This window comes from Schistocerca cancellata, unplaced genomic scaffold (assembly GCF_023864275.1).
Source record: "Schistocerca cancellata isolate TAMUIC-IGC-003103 unplaced genomic scaffold, iqSchCanc2.1 HiC_scaffold_594, whole genome shotgun sequence".
Lineage (NCBI taxonomy): Eukaryota > Metazoa > Arthropoda > Insecta > Orthoptera > Acrididae > Schistocerca > Schistocerca cancellata.
The window spans coordinates 1-16,352 of record NW_026046606.1 but is presented as its reverse complement, the minus strand read 5'-3'; the positions used below and the strand labels follow the sequence as shown (position 1 = coordinate 16,352).

Genomic DNA, 16,352 nt, shown 5'->3' with positions numbered 1-16,352 from the left:
GCGACTTCACCGACTTCCCACTGACGCACCGCTGACGCTAGTTTTCTGTCGTCTTAAAACGATGGACATACCTCCAAGCAGCTGCGAGATCTTAAGAAAAGAAAAAAAAACGCTGCACCACTGCTTTTGCCGCACTCGAATGATTGAAATTGCGATTCATAAAAAGAAAATGAAATGTCCGCTCTGTCCAACACTTTCGAGCACATCTGTGTACTCACCATCTCAGCGACGGCTTTCTGCAGTCCCAGCGTCAGTGCGAGGTGAACCGAAAGGCACAGTAAGTAGCTGTCGTCGCGAAAACTCAGTATTCTTAAAACGGAAATTTTCGTCTTGTTGAGAATGGCATCACTGGTTGCACCCGCATTCGCCCACGCATGTCACATGTGTGCGAAAACGTTTGCTCCTCTTTACGCAAAATCGCACGCAGCCGGTAGGATTCGAACCTACGCTCCCAGAGGGAATCTGATTTCGAGTCAGACGCCTTAACCACTCGGCCACGACTGCCGTTAGCGCGGTGTTCTCTCGACACATGCAACTGCTACCGTTTAAAACACTGTGGTGTCAGAAAACGGCGTAGCTGCATTATTTTCCGTAGCGTTTCCACCGCTACCAGACGAATCGCTACCAAAGTATTAAAATTTCCGCCCGGACAGGGACTTGAACCCTGGACCCTTAGGTTAAAAGCCTAATGCTCTACCGACTGAGCTATCCGGGCTCACACAAGGCTGCAAAACCTCCCACGATGCACAACTATACATTGACTCATGTCCTTTACTGTTGTTCAATCGCTGCATGGGGCCGTTACTAATAAAACGTCGCCCAAATGCTGTCTACAAACTTATCGCGCTAAGCCCGTAACACACTATCGAAGACTGCTGACACACGATGCAACAACAAATTGTACCAGTTGTTACGTCTCATACGTTGGAGCAGAGAATTTACGTGTTTTGTCGACACTCACTGGGCAATTGGAAAATTCACAAGCATTTCGAATGCAATGTTTCCCACGCTTTCGCTCATTTCACGGTTCCGTTGAAGATGTTCTTCACCACCTGACACAGAAAAGGGAATGCAGTCGGTAGGATATTTTTAATTCTTTTGCTTCTAAGGGAGTTAGTTGTCTAGTAAGTTCCTCTTATGGCATGCAATAGACAACCAGAACAGCTACAGGAGAGGGTCAGTTTTGTTGTCAGCGGTAGTTGCATTATCACAAACGCAGAGTAATTCCATTGGCGTCGCATGAAAACGAATACCTGCCGAAACCCGGGATCGAACCAGGGACCTTTAGATCTTCAGTCTAACGCTCTCCCAACTGAGCTATTTCGGCTGACGTCGAAGGTTGCCATTTGCATGTGTTCGTTAATTTGTGCCTCGTTGCCAATTTCACAGTCACCTTCGTCTGATAAGACATAGGGACGCTGAAGGGCGAGCAGCCGATGCAGTGAAGTTCCACACACATTTCTTCAGCTTCCGTCATCGTAACAAGCAAACATGTCGACTCGATTCGTGTGATATTGAATTCGCTGACTTGACGTGACGCCACGCTGACGCTAGAAAACACGTGCTATATCGATGCCAGGGGCAACTCGTGTGCAGAGAACGAGACACAAGAAGGAGTGAGCCTCTCCACCATATGAGAGGCAGTATCTAGCAGATACACACGGTAAAACATTCGACTTGCGTTAGCTCATAAATTGCTACACGTCATCGTCTGCAAGCTAAAATGGACACATCTGCACTGCCCAGTGAGGCGACACTTGTACTAACACCTGGTGGACGGCTGTGAGACTAGGAGATGAGCTGCGGCTTCTGGGGGCGACTGTAACGCTGCGCCCTCGATCAAATAACACTGCACATTGCTGGTGACCCACGTGTTTAGTAGTGACGCAACTGCTAGGTGCATCCTAGCAACATCCGCCTTTTGAGAGCGAGAAAATTTTCGCAGTCGGCAGGACTCGAACCTACGCTCCCAGAGGGAATCTGATTTCAAGTCAGACGCCTTAACCACTCGGCCACGACTGCCGGTGGCGGAAGCGACTCCCGACAAGTGAAGCCGCCATCTTTAGAAGCAATCTGATGGCAGAAAACGGCGTGGCCTCACTCTTTGCTGTAGGGTTTCCATTAGCCGTTACGAAAGTGTACTAATTTCCCACTGACTTATGGCTCCAATGGCGACTTCACCGACTTCCCACTGACGCACCGCTGACGCTAGTTTTCTGTCGTCTTAAAACGATGGACATACCTCCAAGCAGCTGCGAGATCTTAAGAAAAGAAAAAAAAACGCTGCACCACTGCTTTTGCCGCACTCGAATGATTGAAATTGCGATTCATAAAAAGAAAATGAAATGTCCGCTCTGTCCAACACTTTCGAGCACATCTGTGTACTCACCATCTCAGCGACGGCTTTCTGCAGTCCCAGCGTCAGTGCGAGGTGAACCGAAAGGCACAGTAAGTAGCTGTCGTCGCGAAAACTCAGTATTCTTAAAACGGAAATTTTCGTCTTGTTGAGAATGGCATCACTGGTTGCACCCGCATTCGCCCACGCATGTCACATGTGTGCGAAAACGTTTGCTCCTCTTTACGCAAAATCGCACGCAGCCGGTAGGATTCGAACCTACGCTCCCAGAGGGAATCTGATTTCGAGTCAGACGCCTTAACCACTCGGCCACGACTGCCGTTAGCGCGGTGTTCTCTCGACACATGCAACTGCTACCGTTTAAAACACTGTGGTGTCAGAAAACGGCGTAGCTGCATTATTTTCCGTAGCGTTTCCACCGCTACCAGACGAATCGCTACCAAAGTATTAAAATTTCCGCCCGGACAGGGACTTGAACCCTGGACCCTTAGGTTAAAAGCCTAATGCTCTACCGACTGAGCTATCCGGGCTCACACAAGGCTGCAAAACCTCCCACGATGCACAACTATACATTGACTCATGTCCTTTACTGTTGTTCAATCGCTGCATGGGGCCGTTACTAATAAAACGTCGCCCAAATGCTGTCTACAAACTTATCGCGCTAAGCCCGTAACACACTATCGAAGACTGCTGACACACGATGCAACAACAAATTGTACCAGTTGTTACGTCTCATACGTTGGAGCAGAGAATTTACGTGTTTTGTCGACACTCACTGGGCAATTGGAAAATTCACAAGCATTTCGAATGCAATGTTTCCCACGCTTTCGCTCATTTCACGGTTCCGTTGAAGATGTTCTTCACCACCTGACACAGAAAAGGGAATGCAGTCGGTAGGATATTTTTAATTCTTTTGCTTCTAAGGGAGTTAGTTGTCTAGTAAGTTCCTCTTATGGCATGCAATAGACAACCAGAACAGCTACAGGAGAGGGTCAGTTTTGTTGTCAGCGGTAGTTGCATTATCACAAACGCAGAGTAATTCCATTGGCGTCGCATGAAAACGAATACCTGCCGAAACCCGGGATCGAACCAGGGACCTTTAGATCTTCAGTCTAACGCTCTCCCAACTGAGCTATTTCGGCTGACGTCGAAGGTTGCCATTTGCATGTGTTCGTTAATTTGTGCCTCGTTGCCAATTTCACAGTCACCTTCGTCTGATAAGACATAGGGACGCTGAAGGGCGAGCAGCCGATGCAGTGAAGTTCCACACACATTTCTTCAGCTTCCGTCATCGTAACAAGCAAACATGTCGACTCGATTCGTGTGATATTGAATTCGCTGACTTGACGTGACGCCACGCTGACGCTAGAAAACACGTGCTATATCGATGCCAGGGGCAACTCGTGTGCAGAGAACGAGGCAGAGAACGAGACACAAGAAGGAGTGAGCCTCTCCACCATATGAGAGGCAGTATCTAGCAGATACACACGGTAAAACATTCGACTTGCGTTAGCTCATAAATTGCTACACGTCATCGTCTGCAAGCTAAAATGGACACATCTGCACTGCCCAGTGAGGCGACACTTGTACTAACACCTGGTGGACGGCTGTGAGACTAGGAGATGAGCTGCGGCTTCTGGGGGCGACTGTAACGCTGCGCCCTCGATCAAATAACACTGCACATTGCTGGTGACCCACGTGTTTAGTAGTGACGCAACTGCTAGGTGCATCCTAGCAACATCCGCCTTTTGAGAGCGAGAAAATTTTCGCAGTCGGCAGGACTCGAACCTACGCTCCCAGAGGGAATCTGATTTCAAGTCAGACGCCTTAACCACTCGGCCACGACTGCCGGTGGCGGAAGCGACTCCCGACAAGTGAAGCCGCCATCTTTAGAAGCAATCTGATGGCAGAAAACGGCGTGGCCTCACTCTTTGCTGTAGGGTTTCCATTAGCCGTTACGAAAGTGTACTAATTTCCCACTGACTTATGGCTCCAATGGCGACTTCACCGACTTCCCACTGACGCACCGCTGACGCTAGTTTTCTGTCGTCTTAAAACGATGGACATACCTCCAAGCAGCTGCGAGATCTTAAGAAAAGAAAAAAAAACGCTGCACCACTGCTTTTGCCGCACTCGAATGATTGAAATTGCGATTCATAAAAAGAAAATGAAATGTCCGCTCTGTCCAACACTTTCGAGCACATCTGTGTACTCACCATCTCAGCGACGGCTTTCTGCAGTCCCAGCGTCAGTGCGAGGTGAACCGAAAGGCACAGTAAGTAGCTGTCGTCGCGAAAACTCAGTATTCTTAAAACGGAAATTTTCGTCTTGTTGAGAATGGCATCACTGGTTGCACCCGCATTCGCCCACGCATGTCACATGTGTGCGAAAACGTTTGCTCCTCTTTACGCAAAATCGCACGCAGCCGGTAGGATTCGAACCTACGCTCCCAGAGGGAATCTGATTTCGAGTCAGACGCCTTAACCATTCGGCCACGACTGCCGTTAGCGCGGTGTTCTCTCGACACATGCAACTGCTACCGTTTAAAACACTGTGGTGTCAGAAAACGGCGTAGCTGCATTATTTTCCGTAGCGTTTCCACCGCTACCAGACGAATCGCTACCAAAGTATTAAAATTTCCGCCCGGACAGGGACTTGAACCCTGGACCCTTAGGTTAAAAGCCTAATGCTCTACCGACTGAGCTATCCGGGCTCACACAAGGCTGCAAAACCTCCCACGATGCACAACTATACATTGACTCATGTCCTTTACTGTTGTTCAATCGCTGCATGGGGCCGTTACTAATAAAACGTCGCCCAAATGCTGTCTACAAACTTATCGCGCTAAGCCCGTAACACACTATCGAAGACTGCTGACACACGATGCAACAACAAATTGTACCAGTTGTTACGTCTCATACGTTGGAGCAGAGAATTTACGTGTTTTGTCGACACTCACTGGGCAATTGGAAAATTCACAAGCATTTCGAATGCAATGTTTCCCACGCTTTCGCTCATTTCACGGTTCCGTTGAAGATGTTCTTCACCACCTGACACAGAAAAGGGAATGCAGTCGGTAGGATATTTTTAATTCTTTTGCTTCTAAGGGAGTTAGTTGTCTAGTAAGTTCCTCTTATGGCATGCAATAGACAACCAGAACAGCTACAGGAGAGGGTCAGTTTTGTTGTCAGCGGTAGTTGCATTATCACAAACGCAGAGTAATTCCATTGGCGTCGCATGAAAACGAATACCTGCCGAAACCCGGGATCGAACCAGGGACCTTTAGATCTTCAGTCTAACGCTCTCCCAACTGAGCTATTTCGGCTGACGTCGAAGGTTGCCATTTGCATGTGTTCGTTAATTTGTGCCTCGTTGCCAATTTCACAGTCACCTTCGTCTGATAAGACATAGGGACGCTGAAGGGCGAGCAGCCGATGCAGTGAAGTTCCACACACATTTCTTCAGCTTCCGTCATCGTAACAAGCAAACATGTCGACTCGATTCGTGTGATATTGAATTCGCTGACTTGACGTGACGCCACGCTGACGCTAGAAAACACGTGCTATATCGATGCCAGGGGCAACTCGTGTGCAGAGAACGAGACACAAGAAGGAGTGAGCCTCTCCACCATATGAGAGGCAGTATCTAGCAGATACACACGGTAAAACATTCGACTTGCGTTAGCTCATAAATTGCTACACGTCATCGTCTGCAAGCTAAAATGGACACATCTGCACTGCCCAGTGAGGCGACACTTGTACTAACACCTGGTGGACGGCTGTGAGACTAGGAGATGAGCTGCGGCTTCTGGGGGCGACTGTAACGCTGCGCCCTCGATCAAATAACACTGCACATTGCTGGTGACCCACGTGTTTAGTAGTGACGCAACTGCTAGGTGCATCCTAGCAACGTCCGCCTTTTGAGAGCGAGAAAATTTTCGCAGTCGGCAGGACTCGAACCTACGCTCCCAGAGGGAATCTGATTTCAAGTCAGACGCCTTAACCACTCGGCCACGACTGCCGGTGGCGGAAGCGACTCCCGACAAGTGAAGCCGCCATCTTTAGAAGCAATCTGATGGCAGAAAACGGCGTGGCCTCACTCTTTGCTGTAGGGTTTCCATTAGCCGTTACGAAAGTGTACTAATTTCCCACTGACTTATGGCTCCAATGGCGACTTCACCGACTTCCCACTGACGCACCGCTGACGCTAGTTTTCTGTCGTCTTAAAACGATGGACATACCTCCAAGCAGCTGCGAGATCTTAAGAAAAGAAAAAAAACGCTGCACCACTGCTTTTGCCGCACTCGAATGATTGAAATTGCGATTCATAAAAAGAAAATGAAATGTCCGCTCTGTCCAACACTTTCGAGCACATCTGTGTACTCACCATCTCAGCGACGGCTTTCTGCAGTCCCAGCGTCAGTGCGAGGTGAACCGAAAGGCACAGTAAGTAGCTGTCGTCGCGAAAACTCAGTATTCTTAAAACGGAAATTTTCGTCTTGTTGAGAATGGCATCACTGGTTGCACCCGCATTCGCCCACGCATGTCACATGTGTGCGAAAACGTTTGCTCCTCTTTACGCAAAATCGCACGCAGCCGGTAGGATTCGAACCTACGCTCCCAGAGGGAATCTGATTTCGAGTCAGACGCCTTAACCATTCGGCCACGACTGCCGTTAGCGCGGTGTTCTCTCGACACATGCAACTGCTACCGTTTAAAACACTGTGGTGTCAGAAAACGGCGTAGCTGCATTATTTTCCGTAGCGTTTCCACCGCTACCAGACGAATCGCTACCAAAGTATTAAAATTTCCGCCCGGACAGGGACTTGAACCCTGGACCCTTAGGTTAAAAGCCTAATGCTCTACCGACTGAGCTATCCGGGCTCACACAAGGCTGCAAAACCTCCCACGATGCACAACTATACATTGACTCATGTCCTTTACTGTTGTTCAATCGCTGCATGGGGCCGTTACTAATAAAACGTCGCCCAAATGCTGTCTACAAACTTATCGCGCTAAGCCCGTAACACACTATCGAAGACTGCTGACACACGATGCAACAACAAATTGTACCAGTTGTTACGTCTCATACGTTGGAGCAGAGAATTTACGTGTTTTGTCGACACTCACTGGGCAATTGGAAAATTCACAAGCATTTCGAATGCAATGTTTCCCACGCTTTCGCTCATTTCACGGTTCCGTTGAAGATGTTCTTCACCACCTGACACAGAAAAGGGAATGCAGTCGGTAGGATATTTTTAATTCTTTTGCTTCTAAGGGAGTTAGTTGTCTAGTAAGTTCCTCTTATGGCATGCAATAGACAACCAGAACAGCTACAGGAGAGGGTCAGTTTTGTTGTCAGCGGTAGTTGCATTATCACAAACGCAGAGTAATTCCATTGGCGTCGCATGAAAACGAATACCTGCCGAAACCCGGGATCGAACCAGGGACCTTTAGATCTTCAGTCTAACGCTCTCCCAACTGAGCTATTTCGGCTGACGTCGAAGGTTGCCATTTGCATGTGTTCGTTAATTTGTGCCTCGTTGCCAATTTCACAGTCACCTTCGTCTGATAAGACATAGGGACGCTGAAGGGCGAGCAGCCGATGCAGTGAAGTTCCACACACATTTCTTCAGCTTCCGTCATCGTAACAAGCAAACATGTCGACTCGATTCGTGTGATATTGAATTCGCTGACTTGACGTGACGCCACGCTGACGCTAGAAAACACGTGCTATATCGATGCCAGGGGCAACTCGTGTGCAGAGAACGAGACACAAGAAGGAGTGAGCCTCTCCACCATATGAGAGGCAGTATCTAGCAGATACACACGGTAAAACATTCGACTTGCGTTAGCTCATAAATTGCTACACGTCATCGTCTGCAAGCTAAAATGGACACATCTGCACTGCCCAGTGAGGCGACACTTGTACTAACACCTGGTGGACGGCTGTGAGACTAGGAGATGAGCTGCGGCTTCTGGGGGCGACTGTAACGCTGCGCCCTCGATCAAATAACACTGCACATTGCTGGTGACCCACGTGTTTAGTAGTGACGCAACTGCTAGGTGCATCCTAGCAACATCCGCCTTTTGAGAGCGAGAAAATTTTCGCAGTCGGCAGGACTCGAACCTACGCTCCCAGAGGGAATCTGATTTCAAGTCAGACGCCTTAACCACTCGGCCACGACTGCCGGTGGCGGAAGCGACTCCCGACAAGTGAAGCCGCCATCTTTAGAAGCAATCTGATGGCAGAAAACGGCGTGGCCTCACTCTTTGCTGTAGGGTTTCCATTAGCCGTTACGAAAGTGTACTAATTTCCCACTGACTTATGGCTCCAATGGCGACTTCACCGACTTCCCACTGACGCACCGCTGACGCTAGTTTTCTGTCGTCTTAAAACGATGGACATACCTCCAAGCAGCTGCGAGATCTTAAGAAAAGAAAAAAAAACGCTGCACCACTGCTTTTGCCGCACTCGAATGATTGAAATTGCGATTCATAAAAAGAAAATGAAATGTCCGCTCTGTCCAACACTTTCGAGCACATCTGTGTACTCACCATCTCAGCGACGGCTTTCTGCAGTCCCAGCGTCAGTGCGAGGTGAACCGAAAGGCACAGTAAGTAGCTGTCGTCGCGAAAACTCAGTATTCTTAAAACGGAAATTTTCGTCTTGTTGAGAATGGCATCACTGGTTGCACCCGCATTCGCCCACGCATGTCACATGTGTGCGAAAACGTTTGCTCCTCTTTACGCAAAATCGCACGCAGCCGGTAGGATTCGAACCTACGCTCCCAGAGGGAATCTGATTTCGAGTCAGACGCCTTAACCACTCGGCCACGACTGCCGTTAGCGCGGTGTTCTCTCGACACATGCAACTGCTACCGTTTAAAACACTGTGGTGTCAGAAAACGGCGTAGCTGCATTATTTTCCGTAGCGTTTCCACCGCTACCAGACGAATCGCTACCAAAGTATTAAAATTTCCGCCCGGACAGGGACTTGAACCCTGGACCCTTAGGTTAAAAGCCTAATGCTCTACCGACTGAGCTATCCGGGCTCACACAAGGCTGCAAAACCTCCCACGATGCACAACTATACATTGACTCATGTCCTTTACTGTTGTTCAATCGCTGCATGGGGCCGTTACTAATAAAACGTCGCCCAAATGCTGTCTACAAACTTATCGCGCTAAGCCCGTAACACACTATCGAAGACTGCTGACACACGATGCAACAACAAATTGTACCAGTTGTTACGTCTCATACGTTGGAGCAGAGAATTTACGTGTTTTGTCGACACTCACTGGGCAATTGGAAAATTCACAAGCATTTCGAATGCAATGTTTCCCACGCTTTCGCTCATTTCACGGTTCCGTTGAAGATGTTCTTCACCACCTGACACAGAAAAGGGAATGCAGTCGGTAGGATATTTTTAATTCTTTTGCTTCTAAGGGAGTTAGTTGTCTAGTAAGTTCCTCTTATGGCATGCAATAGACAACCAGAACAGCTACAGGAGAGGGTCAGTTTTGTTGTCAGCGGTAGTTGCATTATCACAAACGCAGAGTAATTCCATTGGCGTCGCATGAAAACGAATACCTGCCGAAACCCGGGATCGAACCAGGGACCTTTAGATCTTCAGTCTAACGCTCTCCCAACTGAGCTATTTCGGCTGACGTCGAAGGTTGCCATTTGCATGTGTTCGTTAATTTGTGCCTCGTTGCCAATTTCACAGTCACCTTCGTCTGATAAGACATAGGGACGCTGAAGGGCGAGCAGCCGATGCAGTGAAGTTCCACACACATTTCTTCAGCTTCCGTCATCGTAACAAGCAAACATGTCGACTCGATTCGTGTGATATTGAATTCGCTGACTTGACGTGACGCCACGCTGACGCTAGAAAACACGTGCTATATCGATGCCAGGGGCAACTCGTGTGCAGAGAACGAGACACAAGAAGGAGTGAGCCTCTCCACCATATGAGAGGCAGTATCTAGCAGATACACACGGTAAAACATTCGACTTGCGTTAGCTCATAAATTGCTACACGTCATCGTCTGCAAGCTAAAATGGACACATCTGCACTGCCCAGTGAGGCGACACTTGTACTAACACCTGGTGGACGGCTGTGAGACTAGGAGATGAGCTGCGGCTTCTGGGGGCGACTGTAACGCTGCGCCCTCGATCAAATAACACTGCACATTGCTGGTGACCCACGTGTTTAGTAGTGACGCAACTGCTAGGTGCATCCTAGCAACGTCCGCCTTTTGAGAGCGAGAAAATTTTCGCAGTCGGCAGGACTCGAACCTACGCTCCCAGAGGGAATCTGATTTCAAGTCAGACGCCTTAACCACTCGGCCACGACTGCCGGTGGCGGAAGCGACTCCCGACAAGTGAAGCCGCCATCTTTAGAAGCAATCTGATGGCAGAAAACGGCGTGGCCTCACTCTTTGCTGTAGGGTTTCCATTAGCCGTTACGAAAGTGTACTAATTTCCCACTGACTTATGGCTCCAATGGCGACTTCACCGACTTCCCACTGACGCACCGCTGACGCTAGTTTTCTGTCGTCTTAAAACGATGGACATACCTCCAAGCAGCTGCGAGATCTTAAGAAAAGAAAAAAAACGCTGCACCACTGCTTTTGCCGCACTCGAATGATTGAAATTGCGATTCATAAAAAGAAAATGAAATGTCCGCTCTGTCCAACACTTTCGAGCACATCTGTGTACTCACCATCTCAGCGACGGCTTTCTGCAGTCCCAGCGTCAGTGCGAGGTGAACCGAAAGGCACAGTAAGTAGCTGTCGTCGCGAAAACTCAGTATTCTTAAAACGGAAATTTTCGTCTTGTTGAGAATGGCATCACTGGTTGCACCCGCATTCGCCCACGCATGTCACATGTGTGCGAAAACGTTTGCTCCTCTTTACGCAAAATCGCACGCAGCCGGTAGGATTCGAACCTACGCTCCCAGAGGGAATCTGATTTCGAGTCAGACGCCTTAACCATTCGGCCACGACTGCCGTTAGCGCGGTGTTCTCTCGACACATGCAACTGCTACCGTTTAAAACACTGTGGTGTCAGAAAACGGCGTAGCTGCATTATTTTCCGTAGCGTTTCCACCGCTACCAGACGAATCGCTACCAAAGTATTAAAATTTCCGCCCGGACAGGGACTTGAACCCTGGACCCTTAGGTTAAAAGCCTAATGCTCTACCGACTGAGCTATCCGGGCTCACACAAGGCTGCAAAACCTCCCACGATGCACAACTATACATTGACTCATGTCCTTTACTGTTGTTCAATCGCTGCATGGGGCCGTTACTAATAAAACGTCGCCCAAATGCTGTCTACAAACTTATCGCGCTAAGCCCGTAACACACTATCGAAGACTGCTGACACACGATGCAACAACAAATTGTACCAGTTGTTACGTCTCATACGTTGGAGCAGAGAATTTACGTGTTTTGTCGACACTCACTGGGCAATTGGAAAATTCACAAGCATTTCGAATGCAATGTTTCCCACGCTTTCGCTCATTTCACGGTTCCGTTGAAGATGTTCTTCACCACCTGACACAGAAAAGGGAATGCAGTCGGTAGGATATTTTTAATTCTTTTGCTTCTAAGGGAGTTAGTTGTCTAGTAAGTTCCTCTTATGGCATGCAATAGACAACCAGAACAGCTACAGGAGAGGGTCAGTTTTGTTGTCAGCGGTAGTTGCATTATCACAAACGCAGAGTAATTCCATTGGCGTCGCATGAAAACGAATACCTGCCGAAACCCGGGATCGAACCAGGGACCTTTAGATCTTCAGTCTAACGCTCTCCCAACTGAGCTATTTCGGCTGACGTCGAAGGTTGCCATTTGCATGTGTTCGTTAATTTGTGCCTCGTTGCCAATTTCACAGTCACCTTCGTCTGATAAGACATAGGGACGCTGAAGGGCGAGCAGCCGATGCAGTGAAGTTCCACACACATTTCTTCAGCTTCCGTCATCGTAACAAGCAAACATGTCGACTCGATTCGTGTGATATTGAATTCGCTGACTTGACGTGACGCCACGCTGACGCTAGAAAACACGTGCTATATCGATGCCAGGGGCAACTCGTGTGCAGAGAACGAGACACAAGAAGGAGTGAGCCTCTCCACCATATGAGAGGCAGTATCTAGCAGATACACACGGTAAAACATTCGACTTGCGTTAGCTCATAAATTGCTACACGTCATCGTCTGCAAGCTAAAATGGACACATCTGCACTGCCCAGTGAGGCGACACTTGTACTAACACCTGGTGGACGGCTGTGAGACTAGGAGATGAGCTGCGGCTTCTGGGGGCGACTGTAACGCTGCGCCCTCGATCAAATAACACTGCACATTGCTGGTGACCCACGTGTTTAGTAGTGACGCAACTGCTAGGTGCATCCTAGCAACGTCCGCCTTTTGAGAGCGAGAAAATTTTCGCAGTCGGCAGGACTCGAACCTACGCTCCCAGAGGGAATCTGATTTCAAGTCAGACGCCTTAACCACTCGGCCACGACTGCCGGTGGCGGAAGCGACTCCCGACAAGTGAAGCCGCCATCTTTAGAAGCAATCTGATGGCAGAAAACGGCGTGGCCTCACTCTTTGCTGTAGGGTTTCCATTAGCCGTTACGAAAGTGTACTAATTTCCCACTGACTTATGGCTCCAATGGCGACTTCACCGACTTCCCACTGACGCACCGCTGACGCTAGTTTTCTGTCGTCTTAAAACGATGGACATACCTCCAAGCAGCTGCGAGATCTTAAGAAAAGAAAAAAAACGCTGCACCACTGCTTTTGCCGCACTCGAATGATTGAAATTGCGATTCATAAAAAGAAAATGAAATGTCCGCTCTGTCCAACACTTTCGAGCACATCTGTGTACTCACCATCTCAGCGACGGCTTTCTGCAGTCCCAGCGTCAGTGCGAGGTGAACCGAAAGGCACAGTAAGTAGCTGTCGTCGCGAAAACTCAGTATTCTTAAAACGGAAATTTTCGTCTTGTTGAGAATGGCATCACTGGTTGCACCCGCATTCGCCCACGCATGTCACATGTGTGCGAAAACGTTTGCTCCTCTTTACGCAAAATCGCACGCAGCCGGTAGGATTCGAACCTACGCTCCCAGAGGGAATCTGATTTCGAGTCAGACGCCTTAACCATTCGGCCACGACTGCCGTTAGCGCGGTGTTCTCTCGACACATGCAACTGCTACCGTTTAAAACACTGTGGTGTCAGAAAACGGCGTAGCTGCATTATTTTCCGTAGCGTTTCCACCGCTACCAGACGAATCGCTACCAAAGTATTAAAATTTCCGCCCGGACAGGGACTTGAACCCTGGACCCTTAGGTTAAAAGCCTAATGCTCTACCGACTGAGCTATCCGGGCTCACACAAGGCTGCAAAACCTCCCACGATGCACAACTATACATTGACTCATGTCCTTTACTGTTGTTCAATCGCTGCATGGGGCCGTTACTAATAAAACGTCGCCCAAATGCTGTCTACAAACTTATCGCGCTAAGCCCGTAACACACTATCGAAGACTGCTGACACACGATGCAACAACAAATTGTACCAGTTGTTACGTCTCATACGTTGGAGCAGAGAATTTACGTGTTTTGTCGACACTCACTGGGCAATTGGAAAATTCACAAGCATTTCGAATGCAATGTTTCCCACGCTTTCGCTCATTTCACGGTTCCGTTGAAGATGTTCTTCACCACCTGACACAGAAAAGGGAATGCAGTCGGTAGGATATTTTTAATTCTTTTGCTTCTAAGGGAGTTAGTTGTCTAGTAAGTTCCTCTTATGGCATGCAATAGACAACCAGAACAGCTACAGGAGAGGGTCAGTTTTGTTGTCAGCGGTAGTTGCATTATCACAAACGCAGAGTAATTCCATTGGCGTCGCATGAAAACGAATACCTGCCGAAACCCGGGATCGAACCAGGGACCTTTAGATCTTCAGTCTAACGCTCTCCCAACTGAGCTATTTCGGCTGACGTCGAAGGTTGCCATTTGCATGTGTTCGTTAATTTGTGCCTCGTTGCCAATTTCACAGTCACCTTCGTCTGATAAGACATAGGGACGCTGAAGGGCGAGCAGCCGATGCAGTGAAGTTCCACACACATTTCTTCAGCTTCCGTCATCGTAACAAGCAAACATGTCGACTCGATTCGTGTGATATTGAATTCGCTGACTTGACGTGACGCCACGCTGACGCTAGAAAACACGTGCTATATCGATGCCAGGGGCAACTCGTGTGCAGAGAACGAGACACAAGAAGGAGTGAGCCTCTCCACCATATGAGAGGCAGTATCTAGCAGATACACACGGTAAAACATTCGACTTGCGTTAGCTCATAAATTGCTACACGTCATCGTCTGCAAGCTAAAATGGACACATCTGCACTGCCCAGTGAGGCGACACTTGTACTAACACCTGGTGGACGGCTGTGAGACTAGGAGATGAGCTGCGGCTTCTGGGGGCGACTGTAACGCTGCGCCCTCGATCAAATAACACTGCACATTGCTGGTGACCCACGTGTTTAGTAGTGACGCAACTGCTAGGTGCATCCTAGCAACATCCGCCTTTGAGAGCGAGAAAATTTTCGCAGTCGGCAGGACTCGAACCTACGCTCCCAGAGGGAATCTGATTTCAAGTCAGACGCCTTAACCACTCGGCCACGACTGCCGGTGGCGGAAGCGACTCCCGACAAGTGAAGCCGCCATCTTTAGAAGCAATCTGATGGCAGAAAAACGGCGTGGCCTCACTCTTTGCTGTAGGGTTTCCATTAGCCGTTACGAAAGTGTACTAATTTCCCACTGACTTATGGCTCCAATGGCGACTTCACCGACTTCCCACTGACGCACCGCTGACGCTAGTTTTCTGTCGTCTTAAAACGATGGACATACCTCCAAGCAGCTGCGAGATCTTAAGAAAAGAAAAAAAAACGCTGCACCACTGCTTTTGCCGCACTCGAATGATTGAAATTGCGATTCATAAAAAGAAAATGAAATGTCCGCTCTGTCCAACACTTTCGAGCACATCTGTGTACTCACCATCTCAGCGACGGCTTTCTGCAGTCCCAGCGTCAGTGCGAGGTGAACCGAAAGGCACAGTAAGTAGCTGTCGTCGCGAAAACTCAGTATTCTTAAAACGGAAATTTTCGTCTTGTTGAGAATGGCATCACTGGTTGCACCCGCATTCGCCCACGCATGTCACATGTGTGCGAAAACGTTTGCTCCTCTTTACGCAAAATCGCACGCAGCCGGTAGGATTCGAACCTACGCTCCCAGAGGGAATCTGATTTCGAGTCAGACGCCTTAACCACTCGGCCACGACTGCCGTTAGCGCGGTGTTCTCTCGACACATGCAACTGCTACCGTTTAAAACACTGTGGTGTCAGAAAACGGCGTAGCTGCATTATTTTCCGTAGCGTTTCCACCGCTACCAGACGAATCGCTACCAAAGTATTAAAATTTCCGCCCGGACAGGGACTTGAACCCTGGACCCTTAGGTTAAAAGCCTAATGCTCTACCGACTGAGCTATCCGGGCTCACACAAGGCTGCAAAACCTCCCACGATGCACAACTATACATTGACTCATGTCCTTTACTGTTGTTCAATCGCTGCATGGGGCCGTTACTAATAAAACGTCGCCCAAATGCTGTCTACAAACTTATCGCGCTAAGCCCGTAACACACTATCGAAGACTGCTGACACACGATGCAACAACAAATTGTACAGTTGTTACGTCTCATACGTTGGAGCAGAGAATTTACGTGTTTTGTCGACACTCACTGGGCAATTGGAAAATTCACAAGCATTTCGAATGCAATGTTTCCCACGCTTTCGCTCATTTCACGGTTCCGTTGAAGATGTTCTTCACCACCTGACACAGAAAAGGGAATGCAGTCGGTAGGATATTTTTAATTCTTTTGCTTCTAAGGGAGTTAGTTGTCTAGTAAGTTCCTCTTATGGCATGCA

At 48.7% G+C, this 16,352-nt stretch overlaps 30 non-coding genes across 30 annotated transcripts; all 30 read right to left on the bottom strand.

The window, feature by feature from the left end:
- Positions 1 to 422: 422 nt before the first annotated feature.
- Positions 423 to 504, bottom strand: Trnas-cga (transfer RNA serine (anticodon CGA)). Its single transcript has one exon. It is a non-coding gene; the product is annotated as a tRNA-Ser (tRNA).
- A 138-nt stretch (positions 505 to 642) lies between these two features.
- On the bottom strand, positions 643 to 715 carry Trnak-uuu (transfer RNA lysine (anticodon UUU)). Its single transcript has one exon. It is a non-coding gene; the product is annotated as a tRNA-Lys (tRNA).
- A 539-nt stretch (positions 716 to 1,254) lies between these two features.
- Trnaf-gaa (transfer RNA phenylalanine (anticodon GAA)) lies at positions 1,255 to 1,327 on the bottom strand. Its single transcript has one exon. It is a non-coding gene; the product is annotated as a tRNA-Phe (tRNA).
- A 613-nt stretch (positions 1,328 to 1,940) lies between these two features.
- Positions 1,941 to 2,022, bottom strand: Trnas-uga (transfer RNA serine (anticodon UGA)). The gene has a single exon. It is a non-coding gene; the product is annotated as a tRNA-Ser (tRNA).
- Positions 2,023 to 2,593: 571 nt separating this feature from the next.
- Trnas-cga (transfer RNA serine (anticodon CGA)) lies at positions 2,594 to 2,675 on the bottom strand. Its single transcript has one exon. It is a non-coding gene; the product is annotated as a tRNA-Ser (tRNA).
- Positions 2,676 to 2,813: 138 nt separating this feature from the next.
- Positions 2,814 to 2,886, bottom strand: Trnak-uuu (transfer RNA lysine (anticodon UUU)). The gene has a single exon. It is a non-coding gene; the product is annotated as a tRNA-Lys (tRNA).
- Positions 2,887 to 3,425: 539 nt separating this feature from the next.
- Trnaf-gaa (transfer RNA phenylalanine (anticodon GAA)) lies at positions 3,426 to 3,498 on the bottom strand. Its single transcript has one exon. It is a non-coding gene; the product is annotated as a tRNA-Phe (tRNA).
- Positions 3,499 to 4,123: 625 nt separating this feature from the next.
- Positions 4,124 to 4,205, bottom strand: Trnas-uga (transfer RNA serine (anticodon UGA)). Its single transcript has one exon. It is a non-coding gene; the product is annotated as a tRNA-Ser (tRNA).
- A 571-nt stretch (positions 4,206 to 4,776) lies between these two features.
- Positions 4,777 to 4,858, bottom strand: Trnas-cga (transfer RNA serine (anticodon CGA)). The gene has a single exon. It is a non-coding gene; the product is annotated as a tRNA-Ser (tRNA).
- A 138-nt stretch (positions 4,859 to 4,996) lies between these two features.
- Positions 4,997 to 5,069, bottom strand: Trnak-uuu (transfer RNA lysine (anticodon UUU)). The gene has a single exon. It is a non-coding gene; the product is annotated as a tRNA-Lys (tRNA).
- Positions 5,070 to 5,608: 539 nt separating this feature from the next.
- Trnaf-gaa (transfer RNA phenylalanine (anticodon GAA)) lies at positions 5,609 to 5,681 on the bottom strand. Its single transcript has one exon. It is a non-coding gene; the product is annotated as a tRNA-Phe (tRNA).
- Positions 5,682 to 6,294: 613 nt separating this feature from the next.
- Trnas-uga (transfer RNA serine (anticodon UGA)) lies at positions 6,295 to 6,376 on the bottom strand. The gene has a single exon. It is a non-coding gene; the product is annotated as a tRNA-Ser (tRNA).
- Positions 6,377 to 6,946: 570 nt separating this feature from the next.
- Positions 6,947 to 7,028, bottom strand: Trnas-cga (transfer RNA serine (anticodon CGA)). The gene has a single exon. It is a non-coding gene; the product is annotated as a tRNA-Ser (tRNA).
- Positions 7,029 to 7,166: 138 nt separating this feature from the next.
- Trnak-uuu (transfer RNA lysine (anticodon UUU)) lies at positions 7,167 to 7,239 on the bottom strand. The gene has a single exon. It is a non-coding gene; the product is annotated as a tRNA-Lys (tRNA).
- Positions 7,240 to 7,778: 539 nt separating this feature from the next.
- Trnaf-gaa (transfer RNA phenylalanine (anticodon GAA)) lies at positions 7,779 to 7,851 on the bottom strand. Its single transcript has one exon. It is a non-coding gene; the product is annotated as a tRNA-Phe (tRNA).
- Positions 7,852 to 8,464: 613 nt separating this feature from the next.
- On the bottom strand, positions 8,465 to 8,546 carry Trnas-uga (transfer RNA serine (anticodon UGA)). The gene has a single exon. It is a non-coding gene; the product is annotated as a tRNA-Ser (tRNA).
- A 571-nt stretch (positions 8,547 to 9,117) lies between these two features.
- Trnas-cga (transfer RNA serine (anticodon CGA)) lies at positions 9,118 to 9,199 on the bottom strand. Its single transcript has one exon. It is a non-coding gene; the product is annotated as a tRNA-Ser (tRNA).
- Positions 9,200 to 9,337: 138 nt separating this feature from the next.
- Positions 9,338 to 9,410, bottom strand: Trnak-uuu (transfer RNA lysine (anticodon UUU)). The gene has a single exon. It is a non-coding gene; the product is annotated as a tRNA-Lys (tRNA).
- Positions 9,411 to 9,949: 539 nt separating this feature from the next.
- On the bottom strand, positions 9,950 to 10,022 carry Trnaf-gaa (transfer RNA phenylalanine (anticodon GAA)). Its single transcript has one exon. It is a non-coding gene; the product is annotated as a tRNA-Phe (tRNA).
- Positions 10,023 to 10,635: 613 nt separating this feature from the next.
- Trnas-uga (transfer RNA serine (anticodon UGA)) lies at positions 10,636 to 10,717 on the bottom strand. Its single transcript has one exon. It is a non-coding gene; the product is annotated as a tRNA-Ser (tRNA).
- Positions 10,718 to 11,287: 570 nt separating this feature from the next.
- On the bottom strand, positions 11,288 to 11,369 carry Trnas-cga (transfer RNA serine (anticodon CGA)). The gene has a single exon. It is a non-coding gene; the product is annotated as a tRNA-Ser (tRNA).
- Positions 11,370 to 11,507: 138 nt separating this feature from the next.
- Trnak-uuu (transfer RNA lysine (anticodon UUU)) lies at positions 11,508 to 11,580 on the bottom strand. The gene has a single exon. It is a non-coding gene; the product is annotated as a tRNA-Lys (tRNA).
- Positions 11,581 to 12,119: 539 nt separating this feature from the next.
- On the bottom strand, positions 12,120 to 12,192 carry Trnaf-gaa (transfer RNA phenylalanine (anticodon GAA)). Its single transcript has one exon. It is a non-coding gene; the product is annotated as a tRNA-Phe (tRNA).
- Positions 12,193 to 12,805: 613 nt separating this feature from the next.
- Positions 12,806 to 12,887, bottom strand: Trnas-uga (transfer RNA serine (anticodon UGA)). The gene has a single exon. It is a non-coding gene; the product is annotated as a tRNA-Ser (tRNA).
- Positions 12,888 to 13,457: 570 nt separating this feature from the next.
- On the bottom strand, positions 13,458 to 13,539 carry Trnas-cga (transfer RNA serine (anticodon CGA)). The gene has a single exon. It is a non-coding gene; the product is annotated as a tRNA-Ser (tRNA).
- A 138-nt stretch (positions 13,540 to 13,677) lies between these two features.
- Positions 13,678 to 13,750, bottom strand: Trnak-uuu (transfer RNA lysine (anticodon UUU)). Its single transcript has one exon. It is a non-coding gene; the product is annotated as a tRNA-Lys (tRNA).
- A 539-nt stretch (positions 13,751 to 14,289) lies between these two features.
- Trnaf-gaa (transfer RNA phenylalanine (anticodon GAA)) lies at positions 14,290 to 14,362 on the bottom strand. Its single transcript has one exon. It is a non-coding gene; the product is annotated as a tRNA-Phe (tRNA).
- A 612-nt stretch (positions 14,363 to 14,974) lies between these two features.
- On the bottom strand, positions 14,975 to 15,056 carry Trnas-uga (transfer RNA serine (anticodon UGA)). The gene has a single exon. It is a non-coding gene; the product is annotated as a tRNA-Ser (tRNA).
- A 572-nt stretch (positions 15,057 to 15,628) lies between these two features.
- Positions 15,629 to 15,710, bottom strand: Trnas-cga (transfer RNA serine (anticodon CGA)). Its single transcript has one exon. It is a non-coding gene; the product is annotated as a tRNA-Ser (tRNA).
- A 138-nt stretch (positions 15,711 to 15,848) lies between these two features.
- On the bottom strand, positions 15,849 to 15,921 carry Trnak-uuu (transfer RNA lysine (anticodon UUU)). The gene has a single exon. It is a non-coding gene; the product is annotated as a tRNA-Lys (tRNA).
- Between the last annotated feature and the right edge of the window lie 431 nt (positions 15,922 to 16,352).